General features: G+C 48.1%; 1 long non-coding RNA gene across 1 annotated transcript in view; it reads left to right on the top strand.

Annotated features, from left to right (window-relative positions):
- Positions 1-22851, top strand: part of LOC142246089 (uncharacterized) — a 60137-nt gene that overhangs the window by 7475 nt on the left and 29811 nt on the right. Inside the window, exon 2 of the long non-coding RNA XR_012724866.1 lies at positions 19445-19598. This is a non-coding gene — a long non-coding RNA (uncharacterized LOC142246089). The remainder of the gene's footprint in view (positions 1-19444; positions 19599-22851) is intronic.

The raw sequence follows: 22851 nt of genomic DNA, 5'->3' as shown, positions 1-22851 counted from the left end.
AATCCAGAAGAAGGCAAAAACCCTAGGACACGTTCAGCCAATTTGTGTCACAGGGGAAAAATTCCTTCTCGACCCCGGAAAAGGCGATCAGTCCTAGAACCCTGGATCAAAACTAATGATGTTATTTCTAGTTAAGTAATTAATATTAAGGAGCTAATTAAACTATGACTATAGTTTTTATAGATTTTAGGTGTTATACTATTCTTATACTGCTCTCTTATTAAAGTATTATTCTAACTTTTATATTTTTTCTAATTTAGTGTTTTTATAGATATAACTATTTTATTACTATTATTATCCTACTGTCTTATTACAGTACTAGAAGGTGGCCCGATTCTACGCATCGGGTATTCTAGAATTTACGTATTGTGTAGTTCATGTATGATTTTTGTTATATATATATATAGATGTTGTTGTGTGTAGTTACCAAGTGTTTGTGTAGGGCGCTGTACATGTTCTGGGTGTGGCGGGGGGTGAGAGCGGTGTTGTATGTGTGTTGCGTGTGTTGCGTTGTTTGTGGAGCGCTGTGTGTCTGTAGCGTTGTGTGTGTGTGTGTTGTGCGGTTTGTGTGTGTGTGGTGTGTTTTGGGGGGAGGTATGTTTTGAGCAATGTGTGTGTTGTGCGGTATGTGCGTATATTTGTGTGTGCTGCGGTGTTTGTGTGTTGGGTGTTGTGTGTGTGCAGCGTTGTCTGTGTGTGTGGGTGTCTGTGTAGGGCGTTGTTTGTGGTTCCCAGTGTGTGTGTGTTGTGCAGTGCGCGTGTGTGTGTGTGTTGGGGGGAGGTGTGCACCTTCCATCGTGCTCCATCCCCCATGCTGCGCACCCCCCATCGTGCTCCATCCCCCATGCAGCGCACTCCCCATCGTGCTGCATCCCCCATGCTGTGCACTCCCAAACGTGCTCCATCCGCCATGCTGCGCACTCCCAAACGTGGTCCATCCGCCATGCTGCGCACTCCCAAACGTGCTCCATCCGCCATACTGCGCACTCCCCATCGTGCTGCATCCCCCATGCTGCGCACTCCCAAACGTGCTCCATCCGCCATGCTGCGCACTCCCCATCGTGCTCTATCCGCCATGCTGCGCACTCCCAAACGTGCTCCATCCCCCATGCTGCGCACCCCCCATCGTGCTCCATCCCCCATGCAGCGCACTCCCCATCGTGCTGCATCCCCCATACTGTGCATTCCCAAACGTGCTGCATCCGCCATGCTGCGCACTCCCAAACGTGGTCCATCCGCCATGCTGCGCACTCCCAAACGTGCTCCATCCGCCATACTGCGCACTCCCCATCGTGCGGTATCCCCCATGCTGCGCACTCCCAAACGTGCTCCATCCGCCATGCTGCGCACTCCCCATCGTGCTCTATCCGCCATGCTGCACACTCCCAAACGTGCTCCATCCGCCATGCTGCGCACTCCCAAACGTGCTCCATCCGCCATGCTGCGCACCCCCCATCATGCTCCATCCGCCATGCTGCGCACTCCCAAACGTGCTCCACCCGCCATGCTGCGCACTCCCAAACGTGCTCCTTCCGCCATGCTGCGCACTCCCAAACGTGGTCCATCCGTTAAGCTGCACACTCCCAAACGTGCTCCATCCGCCATGCTGCGCACTCCCAAATGTGCTCCATCCGCCATACTGCGCACTCCTAAACGTGCTCCATCCGCCATACTGCGCACTCCCCATCGTGCACCATCCGGCATGCTGCGCACTCCCAAACGTGCTCCATCCGCCATGCTGCGCACTCCCAAATGTGCTCCATCCGTCATGCTGCGCACTCCCAAACGTGCTCCATCCGCCATGCTGCGCACTCCCAAACGTGGTCCATCCGCCATGCTGCGCACTCCCAAACGTGGTCCATCCGCTATGCTGCGCACTCCCAAACGTGGTCCATCCGCCATGCTGCGCACTCCCAAACGTGCTCCATCCGCCATGCTGCGCACTCCCAAACGTGCTCCATCCGCCATGCTGCGCACTCCCAAACGTGCTCCATCCGCCATGCTGCTCACTCCCAAACGTGGTCCATCCGCCATGCTGCGCACTGCCAAACGTGCTCCATCCTCCATGCTGCGCACTCCCAAACGTGGTCCATCCGCCATGCTGCGCACTCCCAAACGTGCTCCATCCCCCATGCTGCGCACTCCCCATCGTGCTCCATCCCCCATGCTGCGCACCCCCCATCGTGCTCCATTCCCCATGCTGCACCAGCATCAGCCTCTCTGCCCGCAGCATCAGCCTCTCTGCCCGCAGCATCAGCCTCTCTCCTTCTAGCCTCCCCCAGCATCAGCCTCTCTCCTTCTAGCCTCCCCCAGCATCAGCCTCTCTCCTTCCAGCCTCCTCCAGCATCAGCCTCCCTCTCCCAGCCTTCCCCAGGATCAGCCTCTCTCCTCCCAGCCTCCGTCCTCCCAGCCTTCCCCAGCATCAGCCTCCCCCAGCATCAGCCTCTCTCCTTCCAGCTTCTCCCAGCATCACCCTCTCTCCTTCCAGCCTCCCCCAGCATCAGCCTCCCTCTCCCAGCCTTCCCCAGGATCAGCCTCTCTCCTCCCAGCCTCCGTCCTCCCAGCCTTCCCCAGCATCAGCTTTCCCCTCCCAGCCTCCCTCAGCATCAGCCTTCCCCAGCATCAGCCTCTCTCCTCTCAGCCTCAGCCTCTCTCCTTCCAGCCTTCCCAGCATCAGCCTCTCTCCTCCCAGCCTCAGCCTCTCTCCTTCCAGCCTCCCTCAGCATCAGCCTCCCCTTCCCAGCCTTCCCCAGGTTCAGCCTCTCTCCTCCCAGCCTCCTTCAGCATTAGCCTTCCCCTCCCAGTCTCCCCCAGCATCAGCCTCCCCCTCCCAGCCTTCCCCAAGATCAGCCTCTCTGCTCCCAGCCTCCTCCAGCACGCCGTGCTCCTCTGCCGACACTCACCCACACCCGATCGCATACACTCACACACACAACCGATCGCATACACTCACCCACACCCGATCGCATACACTCACACACACCCGATCGCATACACTCACACACACCCGATCGCATACACTCACACACACAACTGATCGCATACACTCACAGACACCCGATCGCATACACTCACACACACCCGATCGCATACACTCACACACACCCGATCGCATACACTCACACACACAGACACTGACGAAATCGCACATACGCGCTGATACTCACAACATCCGGAGATATCACATGCTTCTGGCCATGTGATCCTCCGTCAGGTCCTGGAAGCTCACAGCACAGTATCGAGGCCGAGAAGCAAGCGATATCCCAGGATGTTGTGAGTATGTGGATGCGATGTGATGTGTGTGTGAGGTGTGTGTGAGGTGTGTGTGAGGGTGAGTGTGATCTGATGTGTGTATGTGTGTGTGTGTGCTGTTATGTGTCTGTATTTTCCGCCGCTGCAGGACCTTGATGTGTGGATGCGATGTGATGTGTGTGTGAGGTGTGTGTGAGAGTGAGTGGGAGCCGGTGTACACTGGTAACTATGATACGCATCGGGTAACTAAGGGACCTTAGTTACCCGATGTGTATAATGGTTACCAGCTTTCACGGCCTCCGTCAAGATCCCAGCATCGCAAGGTTATGTCTGGCGCTGCTGGGATCCTGACGGAGCCGGTGTAGAAGCAAGCGATATCCCAGGATGTTGTGAGGTGTGTGTGAGAGTGAGTGTGATGTGTGTGTGTACTCACCTGGGAATCGGAGCTCCGTGTCAGTTGGGCCAGAGCGAGCGTGCATTGCGTGAGGGGGGCGGGGCCTGCAGAGAGCCGGGGCGAGAGGCCAATCCGTGTGGGGGGGCAGGGCCATGGCGAGCCCAGCGGCCAATCAGCTTTGTGTCACCGTAAGGACACAATGTCACCGGAAGGACACAATTTTGAAGCATGACAGACAGACAGACAGACAGACAGAATAAGGCAATTATATATAGATAATTCTAACTTTCCTATAGCTATTAATACTACTCTATCCCTACCATGTTGATCCAGAAGAAGGCAAAACCCAAGGACACATTCAGCCAATTTGTGTCATGGGGAAAAAATTCCTTCTCGACCCCGAGAAAAGGCGATCAGTCCTAGAACCCTGGATCAAAGCTAATGATGTTATTTCTAGCTAAGTAATTAATATTGTAGTGCTAATTAAACTAGTACTATAGTGTTTATAGATTTTAGGTGTTATACTATTCTTATCCTGCTCTCTTATTACAGTATTATTCCAACTTTTATATTTTTTTCTAAGTTAGTGTTTTATTTTTATAGCTATAACTATTTTATTACCATTACTATCCTGCTCTTATTACAGTATTATTTTAACTTTTATATGTTTTTGTAAGTTAGTTTTATTTTTATAGACATAATTATTTTATTACTATTATTATCCTGCTATCTTATTACAGTATTATTCTAACTTTTCTATAACTATTAGTACTACACTATCCCTACAATGTTGATCCAGAAGAAGGCAAAAAAAACCCAGGACACATTCAGCCAATTTGTGTCACAGGGGAAAAATTCCTTCTTGACCCCGAGAAAAGGCGATCAGTCCTAGAACCCTGGATCAAATTGCTGTTCTACCTATTACTAGAGTTGAGCGCGGTTCGTGGTTCGTGGTTCTCCAGTTCTAGGCTCGAGTGATTTTGGGGCATGTTCTAGATCGAACTAGAACTCGAGCATTTTGCAAAAGCTCGATAGTTCTAGAAACGTTCGAGAACGGTTCTAGCAGCCAAAAAACAGCTAAATCATAGCTTGGTTTCTGCTGTAATAGTGTAAGTCACTCTGTGAATCAAACTATTATCACATTTCAGTGTATAGTGTGCGTGAACAGCGCCTTCAGATCACTGCTGTTTCTATAATGGCGATCGCCATTTTTTTTTTTTTCTTGTCTTCCTTCCCTAAGCGCGCGCGTCTTGTGGGGCGGGCCAGCATGTCAGCCAATCAAAGACACACACACAGCTAAGTGGACTTTGAGCCAGAGAAGCAACGGCATGTGTGATAGGATCTGCATGTCACATGTCCCTGCATTATAAAACCGGACATTTTCTTCACGGACGCCATTATCTGCCTTCTGCGTCTTTGGTGTCAGACATCACTGTCGCAGCTCCGTCATCCTGAGTCCTATAGCCGATACAGCTGTATGCGCTGCATACACAGCGTTAGACAGCATAGGGAGAGCACTTTATAGCAGTCCTTTTAAGGGCTCAAACCGGCAGGGTCAGAGTTAAGGTGACAGGTCCTGAAAACAGCGCCAGCGTCTGTGCAGCCAAGGTCAGGGATTTCCTCCCTGCATTTCACCATTAGGAGGGAATAGAAAGGCAGGCTTCCATTCCTCTACCCAGAGCACCACAATCCTGCCACTGTACCCTCTTGTCCTCTGCACACTCCAACTCATAACTAAGCCATTATACTAGCAAACACTCAGTGTACCTAGTGGCATCCTATCTGTGGCTATTGGACTTTGCTTTAGTCCCACTAGTGCCAAGACATTTGCAGAGCGCATCTGCCTGCATTGCACACTCCAACTAATTATAACGAAGCCATTATACTAGCAAACACTCAGTGTACCTAGTGGCATCCTATACGTGGCTATTGGACTTTGCTATAGTCCCACTAGTGCCAAGACATTTGCAGAGCGCATCTGCCTGCGTTGCACACTCCAACTAATTATAACTAAGCCATTATACTAGCAAACACTCAGTGTACCTAGTGGCATCCTATACGTGGCTATTGGACTTTGCTATAGTCCCACTAGTGCCAAGACATTTGTAGAGCGCATCTGCCTGCGTTGCACACTCCAACTAATTATAACTAAGCCATTATACTAGCAAACACTCAGTGTACCTAGTGGCATCCTATACGTGGCTATTGGACTTTGCTATAGTCCCACTAGTGCCAAGACATTTGCAGAGCGCATCTGCCTGCGTTGCACACTCCAACTAATTATAACTAAGCCATTATACTAGCAAACACTCAGTGTACCTAGTGGCATCCTATACGTGGCTATTGGACTTTGCTATAGTCCCACTAGTGCCAAGACATTTGCAGCACGTCTGCCTGCGTTGCACACTCCAACTAATTATAACTAAGCCATTATACTAGCAAACACTCAGTGTACCTAGTGGCATCCTATACGTGGCTATTGGACTTTGCTATAGTCCCACTAGTGCCAAGACATTTGCAGAGCGCATCTGCCTGCGTTGCACACTCCAACTAATTATAACTAAGCCATTATACTAGCAAACACTCAGTGTACCTAGTGGCATCCTATACGTGGCTATTGGACTTTGCTATAGTCCCACTAGTGCCAAGACATTTGCAGCACGTCTGCCTGCGTTGCACACTCCAACTAATTATAACTAAGCCATTATACTAGCAAACACTCAGTGTACCTAGTGGCATCCTATACGTGGCTATTGGACTTTGCTATAGTCCCACTAGTGCCAAGACATTTGCAGAGCGCATCTGCCTGCGTTGCACACTCCAACTAATTATAACTAAGCCATTATACTAGCAAACACTCAGTGTACCTAGTGGCATCCTATACGTGGCTATTGGACTTTGCTATAGTCCCACTAGTGCCAAGACATTTGCAGAGCGCATCTGCCTGCGTTGCACACTCCAACTAATTATAACTAAGCCATTATACTAGCAGACACTCAGTGTACCTAGTGGCATCCTATACGTGGCTATTGGACTTTGCTATAGTCCCACTAGTGCCAAGACATTTGCAGAGCGCATCTGCCTGCGTTGCACACTCCAACTAATTATAACTAAGCCATTATACTAGCAAACACTCAGTGTACCTAGTGGCATCCTATACGTGGCTATTGGACTTTGCTATAGTCCCACTAGTGCCAAGACATTTGCAGCACGTCTGCCTGCGTTGCACACTCCAACTAATTATAACTAAGCCATTATACTAGCAAACACTCAGTGTACCTAGTGGCATCCTATACGTGGCTATTGGACTTTGCTATAGTCCCACTAGTGCCAAGACATTTGCAGCACGTCTGCCTGCGTTGCACACTCCAACTAATTATAACTAAGCCATTATACTAGCAAACACTCAGTGTACCTAGTGGCATCCTATACGTGGCTATTGGACTTTGCTATAGTCCCACTAGTGCCAAGACATTTGCAGAGCGCATCTGCCTGCGTTGCACACTCCAACTAATTATAACTAAGCCATTATACTAGCAAACACTCAGTGTACCTAGTGGCATCCTATACGTGGCTATTGGACTTTGCTATAGTCCCACTAGTGCCAAGACATTTGCAGCACGTCTGCCTGCGTTGCACACTCCAACTAATTATAACTAAGCCATTATACTAGCAAACACTCAGTGTACCTAGTGGCATCCTATACGTGGCTATTGGACTTTGCTATAGTCCCACTAGTGCCAAGACATTTGCAGCACGTCTGCCTGCGTTGCACACTCCAACTAATTATAACTAAGCCATTATACTAGCAAACACTCAGTGTACCTAGTGGCATCCTATACGTGGCTATTGGACTTTGCTATAGTCCCACTAGTGCCAAGACATTTGCAGCACGTCTGCCTGCGTTGCACACTCCAACTAATTATAACTAAGCCATTATACTAGCAAACACTCAGTGTACCTAGTGGCATCCTATACGTGGCTATTGGACTTTGCTATAGTCCCACTAGTGCCAAGACATTTGCAGAGCGCATCTGCCTGCGTTGCACACTCCAACTAATTATAACTAAGCCATTATACTAGCAAACACTCAGTGTACCTAGTGGCATCCTATACGTGGCTATTGGACTTTGCTATAGTCCCACTAGTGCCAAGACATTTGCAGCACGTCTGCCTGCGTTGCACACTCCAACTAATTATAACTAAGCCATTATACTAGCAAACACTCAGTGTACCTAGTGGCATCCTATACGTGGCTATTGGACTTTGCTATAGTCCCACTAGTGCCAAGACATTTGCAGCACGTCTGCCTGCGTTGCACACTCCAACTAATTATAACTAAGCCATTATACTAGCAAACACTCAGTGTACCTAGTGGCATCCTATACGTGGCTATTGGACTTTGCTATAGTCCCACTAGTGCCAAGACATTTGCAGAGCGCATCTGCCTGCGTTGCACACTCCAACTAATTATAACTAAGCCATTATACTAGCAAACACTCAGTGTACCTAGTGGCATCCTATACGTGGCTATTGGACTTTGCTATAGTCCCACTAGTGCCAAGACATTTGCAGCACGTCTGCCTGCGTTGCACACTCCAACTAATTATAACTAAGCCATTATACTAGCAAACACTCAGTGTACCTAGTGGCATCCTATACGTGGCTATTGGACTTTGCTATAGTCCCACTAGTGCCAAGACATTTGCAGAGCGCATCTGCCTGCGTTGCACACTCCAACTAATTATAACTAAGCCATTATACTAGCAAACACTCAGTGTACCTAGTGGCATCCTATACGTGGCTATTGGACTTTGCTATAGTCCCACTAGTGCCAAGACATTTGCAGCACGTCTGCCTGCGTTGCACACTCCAACTAATTATAACTAAGCCATTATACTAGCAAACACTCAGTGTACCTAGTGGCATCCTATACGTGGCTATTGGACTTTGCTATAGTCCCACTAGTGCCAAGACATTTGCAGCACGTCTGCCTGCGTTGCACACTCCAACTAATTATAACTAAGCCATTATACTAGCAAACACTCAGTGTACCTAGTGTCATCCTATACGTGGCTATTGGACTTTGCTATAGTCCCACTAGTGCCAAGACATTTGCAGCACGTCTGCCTGCGTTGCACACTCCAACTAATTATAACTAAGCCATTATACTAGCAAACACTCAGTGTACCTAGTGGCATCCTATACGTGGCTATTGGACTTTGCTATAGTCCCACTAGTGCCAAGACATTTGCAGCACGTCTGCCTGCGTTGCACACTCCAACTAATTATAACTAAGCCATTATACTAGCAAACACTCAGTGTACCTAGTGGCATCCTATACGTGGCTATTGGACTTTGCTATAGTCCCACTAGTGCCAAGACATTTGCAGAGCGCATCTGCCTGCGTTGCACACTCCAACTAATTATAACTAAGCCATTATACTAGCAAACACTCAGTGTACCTAGTGGCATCCTATACGTGGCTATTGGACTTTGCTATAGTCCCACTAGTGCCAAGACATTTGCAGCACGTCTGCCTGCGTTGCACACTCCAACTAATTATAACTAAGCCATTATACTAGCAAACACTCAGTGTACCTAGTGGCATCCTATACGTGGCTATTGGACTTTGCTATAGTCCCACTAGTGCCAAGACATTTGCAGAGCGCATCTGCCTGCGTTGCACACTCCAACTAATTATAACTAAGCCATTATACTAGCAAACACTCAGTGTACCTAGTGGCATCCTATACGTGGCTATTGGACTTTGCTATAGTCCCACTAGTGCCAAGACATTTGCAGCACGTCTGCCTGCGTTGCACACTCCAACTAATTATAACTAAGCCATTATACTAGCAAACACTCAGTGTACCTAGTGGCATCCTATACGTGGCTATTGGACTTTGCTATAGTCCCACTAGTGCCAAGACATTTGCAGCACGTCTGCCTGCGTTGCACACTCCAACTAATTATAACTAAGCCATTATACTAGCAAACACTCAGTGTACCTAGTGTCATCCTATACGTGGCTATTGGACTTTGCTATAGTCCCACTAGTGCCAAGACATTTGCAGCACGTCTGCCTGCGTTGCACACTCCAACTAATTATAACTAAGCCATTATACTAGCAAACACTCAGTGTACCTAGTGGCATCCTATACGTGGCTATTGGACTTTGCTATAGTCCCACTAGTGCCAAGACATTTGCAGAGCGCATCTGCCTGCGTTGCACACTCCAACTAATTATAACTAAGCCATTATACTAGCAAACACTCAGTGTACCTAGTGGCATCCTATACGTGGCTATTGGACTTTGCTATAGTCCCACTAGTGCCAAGACATTTGCAGCACGTCTGCCTGCGTTGCACACTCCAACTAATTATAACTAAGCCATTATACTAGCAAACACTCAGTGTACCTAGTGGCATCCTATACGTGGCTATTGGACTTTGCTATAGTCCCACTAGTGCCAAGACATTTGCAGCACGTCTGCCTGCGTTGCACACTCCAACTAATTATAACTAAGCCATTATACTAGCAAACACTCAGTGTACCTAGTGGCATCCTATACGTGGCTATTGGACTTTGCTATAGTCCCACTAGTGCCAAGACATTTGCAGCACGTCTGCCTGCGTTGCACACTCCAACTAATTATAACTAAGCCATTATACTAGCAAACACTCAGTGTACCTAGTGGCATCCTATACGTGGCTATTGGACTTTGCTATAGTCCCACTAGTGCCAAGACATTTGCAGAGCGCATCTGCCTGCGTTGCACACTCCAACTAATTATAACTAAGCCATTATACTAGCAAACACTCAGTGTACCTAGTGGCATCCTATACGTGGCTATTGGACTTTGCTATAGTCCCACTAGTGCCAAGACATTTGCAGCACGTCTGCCTGCGTTGCACACTCCAACTAATTATAACTAAGCCATTATACTAGCAAACACTCAGTGTACCTAGTGGCATCCTATACGTGGCTATTGGACTTTGCTATAGTCCCACTAGTGCCAAGACATTTGCAGAGCGCATCTGCCTGCGTTGCACACTCCAACTAATTATAACTAAGCCATTATACTAGCAAACACTCAGTGTACCTAGTGGCATCCTATACGTGGCTATTGGACTTTGCTATAGTCCCACTAGTGCCAAGACATTTGCAGCACGTCTGCCTGCGTTGCACACTCCAACTAATTATAACTAAGCCATTATACTAGCAAACACTCAGTGTACCTAGTGGCATCCTATACGTGGCTATTGGACTTTGCTATAGTCCCACTAGTGCCAAGACATTTGCAGCACGTCTGCCTGCGTTGCACACTCCAACTAATTATAACTAAGCCATTATACTAGCAAACACTCAGTGTACCTAGTGGCATCCTATACGTGGCTATTGGACTTTGCTATAGTCCCACTAGTGCCAAGACATTTGCAGAGCGCATCTGCCTGCGTTGCACACTCCAACTAATTATAACTAAGCCATTATACTAGCAAACACTCAGTGTACCTAGTGGCATCCTATACGTGGCTATTGGACTTTGCTATAGTCCCACTAGTGCCAAGACATTTGCAGAGCGCATCTGCCTGCGTTGCACACTCCAACTAATTATAACTAAGTTGCATTGTCAGGGATATTTATTCTTTATTATTCTGCTGTTAATAAAGCTAGACCACCACTGCAATCTTCACCACCTCTCAATTTTTACTACCACATTTTCAGTCCACAATCTTGTCGCAATCAACATGAGTGGCAAAATGACAGATGCTGGTGGAATGGGGAAGAGGCGTGGTGGAAAAGGCAAAAAAGGTTTTGTCCGTGGGGAAGGTGGCAAAGCTCCATTATCATCTGCTGAAGATAGACCATCTACCAGCAAAAGTAAGATGTCTACTACTTACCGTGGACAATCCGATGTGCTCCCTTTTTTACGGACACGAACAACAGGAACAAAGGTAGATGATGGGCAAAAAAGGAAAATGCTTGAATGGATCTCAAGTGGTCCAACAAGTGCCCTCTCAGCCACTTCAAGTACCGCATCCAAAAAACACCAGTCCTCTGAGTTGTCATCCCAATCACACTTGATTTCTCCTAGCTCTGAAGTCTCCATCAGCCCTGCACAGTATGGTGGAACTGAGATGGCTGAGTCTGCAGAGCTGTTCAGTCACACTATAGCCTGGGAATCAGAGGTCTGCTCCCAAGCTACAGTGAGTACAGAACAGGAAATGGTCTGCAGTGATGCCCAGAACCTTTGTGACTCTGATTCAGGCCGTGAGGACCAAGTTTCTGAGCATAATGTTGACCCTTTGTCACAAACTGTAACACCTGTGGTTATAGACAATGAAGAACATACTGATGAAGATGAGACGCAGATACCCGATTGGGATGACAACTTAAATATTCGGTCAGGGCAAGAAGAGGCTCGGTCTAAGGGGGAGGGGAGTGCAAACACAACAATTGATGATGACGTTCTAGATCCCACCTACTGTCAACCCCCAGTCAGGCACTCGAGGAGGTCAACAGAGGCGGTGGAGGAGGATGCAACCGACGACGAAGTTACCTTGCGCCTTCCTGGACAGAGTCGGAGCACTGGTAGCACGTCTACAACTGCATCCTCAGCCACCACTCTGCCTATGAGCATTATTCGGGGTGGATCAACAGGTCGCATGGCCTCTAAGCCTTGCCTAGCCTGGTCCTTTTTTGACATCGAAAAAGATCGCCCAAATCATGTGATATGTAACATTTGTCATGATTCTCTTAGTAGAGGTCAAAACCTCAGCAGTTTGACAACTTCTTCCATGAATCGTCACATGAATAAATATCATAAGTCCCGGTGGGAAGCTCACCGTGCTGCAATGCGGCCTAGCGGAGCGAACCATCCACCGCCCGCCCCTTCCAGTGCATCCGCGCGCTCTTCATCTTCTAGGACTGTGGGGACAGCTGTCACACCTGTTTTTCCACGCAAAACTTCCACCACTGTAACCGCAACAGGCAGTTTGCTTGTAAGGTCGTCAGTTGGTTTGGAAGGGGAAACAAGTGAGTGTGTACAGCTCTCTCAGACATCGATAGCACCAACGTTGGATCAAGGCAACATCATGTCTCCGCCTGCACTTTCCTCACAAACCTGCATTTTTCCAGGGACACCCTACTCAACACCGTCTACACACAGCAGCCAGATCTCTGTCCCTCAGATGTGGTCAAATAAAAGGCCACTTCCTCCGACCCATGACAAAGCTAAGAGGTTGACTCTATCCCTCTGTAAGCTGTTGGCTACCGAAATGCTGCCTTTCCGCCTAGTGGACACACAGGATTTTAGAGACCTTATGTCTGTCGCTGTGCCCCAGTACCAGATGCCTAGTCGCCACTACTTCTCTAAGAAAGGTGTGCCCGCGCTACACCAGCATGTCGCACACAACATCACCGCTTCCTTGAGAAACTCTGTGTGTGAACGGGTGCATTTCACCACCGATACTTGGACCAGTAAGCATGGACAGGGACGTTACATGTCGCTGACTGGGCACTGGGTAACTATGGTGATAGATGGTGAAGGGTCTGCTGCACAAGTCTTGCCGTCCCCACGACTTGTGTGTCAATCCTATGTCTGTCCAAGTTCCGCCACAGCTTCTGCATCCTCCACCTCATCTGGGTCCTCCACCTCCGCCCCAAGCCTGCCTGGTCAGGCCACCAGCGTTCTCACTGCGCAGAAGGAATCACGCACCCCTCATTACTATGCTGGCAGCAGAGCGCAACGGCATCAGGCGGTCTTTAGCTTGACATGTCTTGGGAATAAGAGTCACACAGCTGAGGAGTTGTGGTCAGCTCTGCGGTCCGAGTTTAATAAATGGTTGTCTCCACTCAACCTGCAGTCTGGTAAGGCCGTGTGCGACAATGCTGCAAACCTGGGTGCGGCACTTCGCCTGGGCAAGGTGACACACGTACCTTGTATGGCTCACGTGTTGAACCTTGTCGTCCAGCAATTTTTAACACACTATCCCGGCCTAGATGGCCTTCTGAACAGGGCACGAAAACTGTCAGCTCACTTCCGCCGTTCAAGCGCCGCAGCAGAGCGACTTGCATCGCTCCAGAAGTCTTTCGGCCTGCCGGTTCATCGCCTGAAATGCGATGTGGCGACACGCTGGAATTCAACTCTCCACATGTTACAGCGACTGTGGCAGCACCGCAGAGCCCTGGTGCAATACGTCATGACGTATAGCCTGGGCCAACGAGATGCAGAGGTGGGGCAGATCACCCTGATGGAGTGGTCTCAGATCAAGGACCTATGCACCCTTCTGCACAGTTTCGACATGGCGACGAATATGTTTAGCTCTGACAATGCCATTATCAGCATGACGATTCCAGTCATTTACATGCTGGAGCACACGCTAAACACTATTCGGAGTCAGGGGGTGGGACAACATGAAGGGGAGGAACTACAGGAGGATTCATATGCGCAAGGGACAACAACATCACCAAGGTCCAGACGTTCATCATCACCAACGCAGCAGGCATGGGACCATGGGGGACAGGGATCGACAAGGGCGCATAGTAGCAGGCGAAATGTTGAGCAAGGTGCAGGAGAACATGAAGAAATGGAGGACGAACTGTCCATGGACATGGAAGACTCAGCGGATGAGGGAGACCTTCGTCAAATTTCAGTTGAAAGAGGTTGGGGGGAGATGTCAGAGGAAGAAAGAACGGGTAGCACCTCTATGCCACAAACACAGCGTGGACTTGGTCCGCATGGCTGCGCAAGACACATGAGTGCCTTTTTGTTGCACCACCTCCAACATGACAGTCGTATTGTCAAAATTAGAAGTGATGATGACTACTGGATTGCCACACTATTAGATCCCCGGTACAAGTCCAAATTTTGTGACATAATTCCAGCCATAGAAAGGGACGCACGTATGCAGGAGTATCAGCAGAAGCTGTTACTCGATCTTAGCTCGGCTTTTCCACCAAACAACCGTGCAGGTGCAGGGAGGGAATCTCCCAGTTGTAACTTGACAAACATGGGACGGTCTCGTCATCTTCAACAGTCTACCCGTACCAGTAGGACCGTATCTGGTGCCGGTAACAGCAATTTTATGGAATCTTTTCATAATTTTTTTAGACCCTCTTTTGCAAGGCCACCAGAGACAACAAGTCTGACACATAGTCAACGGCTGGAGAGGATGATACAGGAGTATCTCCAAATGAACATCGATGCCATGACTGTGCAACTGGAGCCTTGCTCCTTTTGGGCTTCAAACCTAGAAAAATGGCCAGAGCTCGCAACTTACGCCTTGGAGATTTTGTCGTGTCCAGCTGCCAGCGTTGTCTCTGAACGTGTCTTCAGTGCTGCTGGGTGTGTGCTGACAGATAAGCGCACGCGTCTGTCCAGTGACAATGTGGACAGACTGACGTTCATCAAAATGAACAAGTCATGGATCCAGAAGGAATTTACTACCCCTGTGTCATCCTGGGGAGAGTAAATGCTTGTTGATTTGGAATGTGCTTGATGCAAATCAAAACATCCTGTTTGCAACTAGGGCACAAGTGCTGCCACTGATAAGGTGTCTGTGTGGGGCCCAATTTTTGGAAAAAAGGGAGACTCCGCTTGGAGTAACCCTTGCTTACATTGTTTTTAAAAGAAGCCAAGATGAACAGAGCTGGGATCAGGAAAGACTTTGCTACCTACCCCGGTGTCATGCTGGGGACGGATAAGAATGGCGTATTTTGGAATGTGCTTGATGCAAATCTAGCTGTGAAGTGTACAACTAGGGCACAAGTGCTGCCACTGAATGGGTGGGTGTGTGTGGGGCCCAATTTTTGGAAAAAAAGGGAGACTCCGCTTGGAGTAACCCTTGCTTGCTGTGTTTTTAAAAGAAGCCAAGATGAACAGAGCTGGGATCAGGAAAGACTTTGCTACCTACCCCGGTGTCATCCTGGGGACGGATAAGAATGGCGTATTTTGGAATGTGCTTGATGCAAATGTAGCTGTGAAGTGTACAACTAGGGCACAAGTGCTGCCACTGAATGGGTGGGTGTGTGTGGGGCACAATTTTTGGAAAAAAAGGGAGACTCCGCTTGGAGTAACCCTTGCTTACATTGTTTTTAAAAGAAGCCAAGATGAACAAGTCATGGGTCAGCAAAGACTTTATCTACCTACCCCGGTGTCATCCTGGGGACGGATAAGAATGGCGTATTTTGGAATGTGCTTGATGCAAATCTAGCTGTGAAGTGTACAACTAGGGCACAAGTGCTGCCACTGAATGGGTGGGTGTGTGTGGGGCCCAATTTTTGGAAAAAAAGGGAGACTCCGCTTGGAGTAACCCTTGCTTGCTGTGTTTTTAAAAGAAGCCAAGATGAACAGAGCTGGGATCAGGAAAGACTTTGCTACCTACCCCGGTGTCATCCTGGGGACGGATAAGAATGGCGTATTTTGGAATGTGCTTGATGCAAATGTAGCTGTGAAGTGTACAACTAGGGCACAAGTGCTGCCACTGAATGGGTGGGTGTGTGTGGGGCCCAATTTTTGGAAAAAAAGGGAGACTCCGCTTGGAGTAACCCTTGCTTGCTGTGTTTTTAAAAGAAGCCAAGATGAACAAGTCATGGGTCAGCAAAGACTTTATCTACCTACCCCGGTGTCATCCTGGGGACGGATAAGAATGGCGTATTTTGGAATGTGCTTGATGCAAATCTAGCTGTGAAGTGTACAACTAGGGCACAAGTGCTGCCACTGAATGGGTGGGTGTGTGTGGGGCCCAATTTTTGGAAAAAAAGGGAGACTCCGCTTGGAGTAACCCTTGCTTGCTGTGTTTTTAAAAGAAGCCAAGATGAACAGAGCTGGGATCAGGAAAGACTTTGCTACCTACCCCGGTGTCATCCTGGGGACGGATAAGAATGGCGTATTTTGGAATGTGCTTGATGCAAATCTAGCTGTGAAGTGTACAACTAGGGCACAAGTGCTGCCACTGAATGGGTGGGTGTGTGTGGGGCACAATTTTTGGAAAAAAAGGGAGACTCCGCTTGGAGTAACCCTTGCTTACATTGTTTTTAAAAGAAGCCAAGATGAACAAGTCATGGGTCAGCAAAGACTTTATCTACCTACCCCGGTGTCATCCTGGGGACGGATAAGAATGGCGTATTTTGGAATGTGCTTGATGCAAATCTAGCTGTGAAGTGTACAACTAGGGCACAAGTGCTGCCACTGAATGGGTGGGTGTGTGTGGGGCCCAATTTTTGGAAAAAAAGGGAGACTCCGCTTGGAGTAACCCTTGCTTGCTGTGTTTTTAAAAGAAGCCAAGATGAACAGAGCTGGGATCAGGAAAGACTTTGCTACCTACCCCGGTGTCATCCTGGGGACGGATAAGAATGGCGTATTTTGGAATGTGCTTGATGCAAATGTAGCTGTGAAGTGTACAACTAGGGCACAAGTGCTGCTACTGAATGGGTGGGTGTGTGTGGGGCCCAATTTTTGGAAAAAAGGGAGACTCCGCTTGGAGTAACCCTTGCTTGCTGTGTTTTTAAAAGAAGCCAAGATGAACAAGTCATGGGTCAGCAAAGACTTTATCTACCTACCCCGGTGTCATCCTGGGGACGGATAAGAATGGCGTATTTTGGAATGTGCTTGATGCAAATGTAGCTGTGAAGTGTACAACTAGGGCACAAGTGCTGCCACTGAATGGGTGGGTGTGTGTGGGGCCCAATTTTTGGAAAAAAAGGGAGACTCCGCTTGGAGTAACCCTTGCTTGCTGTGTTTTTAAAAGAAGCCAAGATGAACAGAGCTGGGATCAGGAAAGACTTTGCTACCTACCCCGGTGTCATCCTGGGGACGGATAAGAATTGCGTATTTTGGAATGTGCTTGATGCAAATGTAGCTGTGAAGTGTACAACTAGGGCACAAGTGCTGCCACTGAATGGGTGGGTGTGTGTGGGGCACAATTTTTGGAAAAAAAGGGAGACTCCGCTTGGAGTAACCCTTGCTTACATTGTTTTTAAAAGAAGCCAAGATGAACAAGTCATGGGTCAGCAAAGACTTTATCTACCTACCCCGGTGTCATCCTGGGGACGGATAAGAATGGCGTATTTTGGAATGTGCTTGATGCAAATCTAGCTGTGAAGTGTACAACTAGGGCACAAGTGCTGCCACTGAATGGGTGGGTGTGTGTGGGGCCCAATTTTTGGAAAAAAAGGGAGACTCCGCTTGGAGTAACCCTTGCTTGCTGTGTTTTTAAAAGAAGCCAAGATGAACAGAGCTGGGATCAGGAAAGACTTTGCTACCTACCCCGGTGTCATCCTGGGGACGGATAAGAATGGCGTATTTTGGAATGTGCTTGATGCAAATGTAGCTGTGAAGTGTACAACTAGGGCACAAGTGCTGCCACTGAATGGGTGGGTGTGTGTGGGGCACAATTTTTGGAAAAAAAGGGAGACTCCGCTTGGAGTAACCCTTGCTTACATTGTTTTTAAAAGAAGCCAAGATGAACAAGTCATGGGTCAGCAAAGACTTTATCTACCTACCCCGGTGTCATCCTGGGGACGGATAAGAATGGCGTATTTTGGAATGTGCTTGATGCAAATGTAGCTGTGAAGTGTACAACTAGGGCACAAGTGCTGCCACTGAATGGGTGGGTGTGTGTGGGGCACAATTTTTGGAAAAAAAGGGAGACTCCGCTTGGAGTAACCCTTGCTTACATTGTTTTTAAAAGAAGCCAAGATGAACAAGTCATGGGTCAGCAAAGACTTTATCTACCTACCCCGGTGTCATCCTGGGGACGGATAAGAATGGCGTATTTTGGAATGTGCTTGATGCAAATGTAGCTGTGAAGTGTACAACTAGGGCACAAGTGCTGCCACTGAATGGGTGGGTGTGTGTGGGGCACAATTTTTGGAAAAAAAGGGAGACTCCGCTTGGAGTAACCCTTGCTTACATTGTTTTTAAAAGAAGCCAAGATGAACAAGTCATGGGTCAGCAAAGACTTTATCTACCTACCCCGGTGTCATCCTGGGGACGGATAAGAATGGCGTATTTTGGAATGTGCTTGATGCAAATCTAGCTGTGAAGTGTACAACTAGGGCACAAGTGCTGCCACTGAATGGGTGGGTGTGTGTGGGGCCCAATTTTTGGAAAAAAGGGAGACTCCGCTTGGAGTAACCCTTGCTTGCTGTGTTTTTAAAAGAAGCCAAGATGAACAGAGCTGGGATCAGGAAAGACTTTGCTACCTACCCCGGTGTCATCCTGGGGACGGATAAGAATGGCGTATTTTTGAATGTGCTTGCTGCAAATCTAGCTGTGAATTGTACAACTGGGGCCCAACTGCTGCCACTGAATGGGTGGGTGGGTGTGGGGCCCAATTTTTGGAAAAAAAGGGAGACTCCGCTTGGAGTCACCTTGCGGTGTTTTACATGATTTTAGAATGGCGTGCCATGCCTATATCTGTGTGTCCTCCTCTTTTTCCTTGTCCAGCTGTTTTGTTTTCGCATGAGTATATGTCCTTGTCACTTTCCAATGTGTTTGAGTTGTTTGTCACCTTTTGGACACCTTTGAGGGTGTTTTCTAGGTGTTTTACTGTGTTTGTGATTGCCTGCCATTGTTTCCTATTGGCTCGAGTTCGGTTCGTCGAACGTTCGACGAGCCGAACTCGAACGGGAGGTCCGTTCGGCGAACCGACCTCGAGCCGAACCGGGACCGGTTCGCTCATCTCTACCTATTACTACTGTTATTTTCATCATATTTTTACTACTTTCTTATTCTCACTCATATTATTGTTCTTAATATTATACTTGCCACCGCCATCTTTGATGTTTCAGTTTTGAGGCCCCAGCAGGATGGTCCATATGATATTTCTCCTTCCTCTCAAGAACCAGTTGATATATTGGCGGTTGTCCTGCTGGATCCTTCTTTCTTGTCTCCTCCTTGCAGGGATGTGGATGTCCAGTTTTATCTTCTTAACCGACTTTTTTGGTATGTATTCTTCTTCTTCTTCATCCAAGTAGGCGCATAATTCTCTCCAAGCTTTTTTTTTTTCATATTCTTCTTGCCTCTTCCTTTTTCCTCTGACATCGATTGTCCTTGGTGGCTCAGGCTGTTCTTTTCGCCGAACTCTATATATTTTCTGGGCCTCGGGGCTGGTTGGCATCAGGCACTGGAAAGACAAGAAATTAAGTTACAAAGATTAATAGGAACATCCGAATACACAACCACCTTATAATAAAAGAAGCACCAATGTTGCCCTTGGTTTTCTCACTGACCTCCTTTTTGAAGATTGGTGACGGTAGCAGCATCATACAATAGGACAATCTTCTTAGTTTTTCCTCAGGTGTAAGGTAAACTAAAGGAAACAACCAGATATTAGGATCACATTAGAGACTAAAGCCCCCCCTCTAAAAAAAAACAAAACAAAATCCCCAGTGGCCACAGTGAGAACTGCAAGATTTTTAAGTGCTGTTTCTATTAAGGATTGGGATATGGATAAAAAAATAAAAACAATGACAAATATTATTAAAAAATACATTGAACACAAAAACCTGATTTAAATAATAGGTGATTTCTGATGACAAATTCAAAGGCCCAAAGTGTAACAATGAAATATTCCTGGATAACCCCTTTAAAGTGGAAATCCTGAATCTAGGAAACAGTCGGCCCTCACAGACTGATGATACTACCTGGTCCAACGCTGGCAGAAGATCCAGGCCAATCAATGGCATCTGCTGACATCTTCGTTTTGTTGAAATGTATCAAAATCCTATAAAAGAGGAGCAGAGGTTGTAGGGACTTGATCCTTATTTCTATGACTTGGGTGACAGTTCCTGAAAACACTGAAGAACAATGTCTCTATATTCAGGGGCTGTTGTGGACGGGCGAGATTGGGAGATGGAAAGATATTTCCTGTTACATATGTGATCAATTCCACTAAAGGGGCTGCCTGATGGGACAAGTGATGGCCGATACCCCCTGGTGTGAGTGCGGGTGATGGATGTATCGCCGCCCGGTATCTAGTGTGAGTGCGGGTGATGGATGTATCGCCGCCCGGTATCTGGTGTGAGTGCGGGTGATGGATGTATCGCCGCCCGGTATCTGGTGTGAGTGCGGGTGATGGATGTATCGCTGGCCGGTATCTGGAGTGAGTGCGGGTGATGGATGTATCGCCGCCCGGTATCTGGTGTGAGTGCGGGTGATGGATGTATCGCTGCCCGGTATCTGGTGTGAGTGCGGGTGATGGATGTATTTCCGGCCGGTATCTGGTGTGAGTGCGGGTGATGGATGTATCGCCGCCTGGTATCTGTTGTGAGTGCGGGTGATGTATGTATCACCACCCGGTATCTGGTGTGAATGCGGGTGATGGATGTATTGCCGCCCGGTATCTGGTGTGAGTGCGGGTGATAGATGTATCACCGCACGGTATCTGGTGTGAGTGCAGGTGATGGATGTATCGCCACCCGGTATCTGGTCTGAGTGCGGATGATTGATGTATCGCTGCCTGGTATCTGGTGTGAGTGCGGGTGATATATGTATCGCCGCCCAGTATTTGGTATGAGAAGGGCCGGCCTTAGCCTGAATGGCGTCCTGTGCAAAACTGCCCTTTGGTGCCCCCCACTACTGATTTTTTACTCAGTTTCCCAGGAAACAAATGACGACAGGAGACAATTTTTTTTATATCTTAATAAAATTCAGCTCTTCAAATGTACAATATACTCCACATTTGTGCTGGAGAATCTGCACCTCAAATCCACTATGTTTGATCTCGTTCTTTTAGACGTCTTCTGATTTCAACCATTTATGTCGTATTAAATCATGGATGGAATATGCGGATCTCCCCAATGGGGCGCACATGTATCTGGAGAATGAGGCGCTGCCGCTCTTCATAGAGAGATGATATATATTTCTATACACTTAAGGAGGCTTTACATGCTACGATATCGTTAATGTTTAGTCGTCGGGGTCACGTTGTTAGTGACGCACATCCGGCGTCATTAACGATATCGCAGCGTGTGACACTGACCAGCGCCCTTAAGCGACCTCAAAAATGGTGAAAATCGTTCACCATGGAGAGGTCGTCCCAAACTCAAAAATCGTTAAGGGTTGTTTATCCAGGTGGTTCATCGCTCATGCGGCAGCACACATCGCTGTGTGTGACACCGCAGGAGCGAGGAACGTCTCCTTACCTGCCGCCGGCCCCAATGCGGAAGGAAGGAGGTGGGCGGGATGTTACGTCCTGCTCATCTCCGCCCCTCCGCTTTGATTGGCCGGCCGCTTAGTGACGTTGCGGTGACGTCGCTGTGATGACGAACATCCCTCCCCCCTTGAGGGAGGGATTGTTAAGCAGTCACAGCGACACCACCGACCAGGTAAGTATGTGTGATGCTGCCGTAGCGATAATGTTCGCTACGGCAGCGATTACAATCAATCGCATGCGCGACAGGGTCGGGTACTTACACGCTCGCTATCGCTACAAATTGCTAGCGATATCTCTACCGTGTAAAGCCCCCTTTAGAGCGGCGCAGGTCGTGGCCCCATTGGTGGGATCAGCATCTACTATACAAATCCTGAGGATAAAAGTACAGGATGATGCCAGATAATGCACGATGGAGCCGGCGGCCGATGCTGCGTGTACTCTGGACCAAAAAGTCCAAAATACAAATGTTAAAGGGGAATGTGCGAAATTAGAAAAAAAATCTCTGCTTTCTATGTATTAAAGAGTCCTCAGGTTATATGTGTCACTGCTTCTCAGCTCCAATGACCTGAACATACTGAGGTGCAGTACCACATACACACCATAAGGACGAGGAGTGCGGTGTATGTGTCACTCACTGCCTCTCAGCTCTACTGACCTGAATAGACTAAGCTGCAGTACCACATACACACCATGAGCGAGAGGCCCTGTGTATGGAAGAACTATGGCATATATACTGTAATCCAATTATTAACCAGTTTGGGCTCACACCTGCTGGCAATGCTGCAAATAATTGTGTTGGAAAATTTGTAAGATAAATCCGCGCTGAATCGTGATATTCTGCAGACTTTCATAATACACACCTCAGCTGCTGCAGAACATCATCATTCACATCTGAATTGCTGCAGAACCTCATCATACACACCTTCTATGCTGCAGAACCTCATTATACAGATTTCAGCTGCTGCAGAATCTCATAATACACCTCAGCTGCTGCAGAACCCCATAAGGCTATGTCCGCACGTTGCGTATTTGCATGCAGTT

This window comes from Anomaloglossus baeobatrachus, chromosome 7 (assembly GCF_048569485.1).
Source record: "Anomaloglossus baeobatrachus isolate aAnoBae1 chromosome 7, aAnoBae1.hap1, whole genome shotgun sequence".
In the NCBI taxonomy this organism is placed as follows: domain Eukaryota; kingdom Metazoa; phylum Chordata; class Amphibia; order Anura; family Aromobatidae; genus Anomaloglossus; species Anomaloglossus baeobatrachus.
This window is presented reverse-complemented; position numbering and strand designations above follow the sequence as displayed.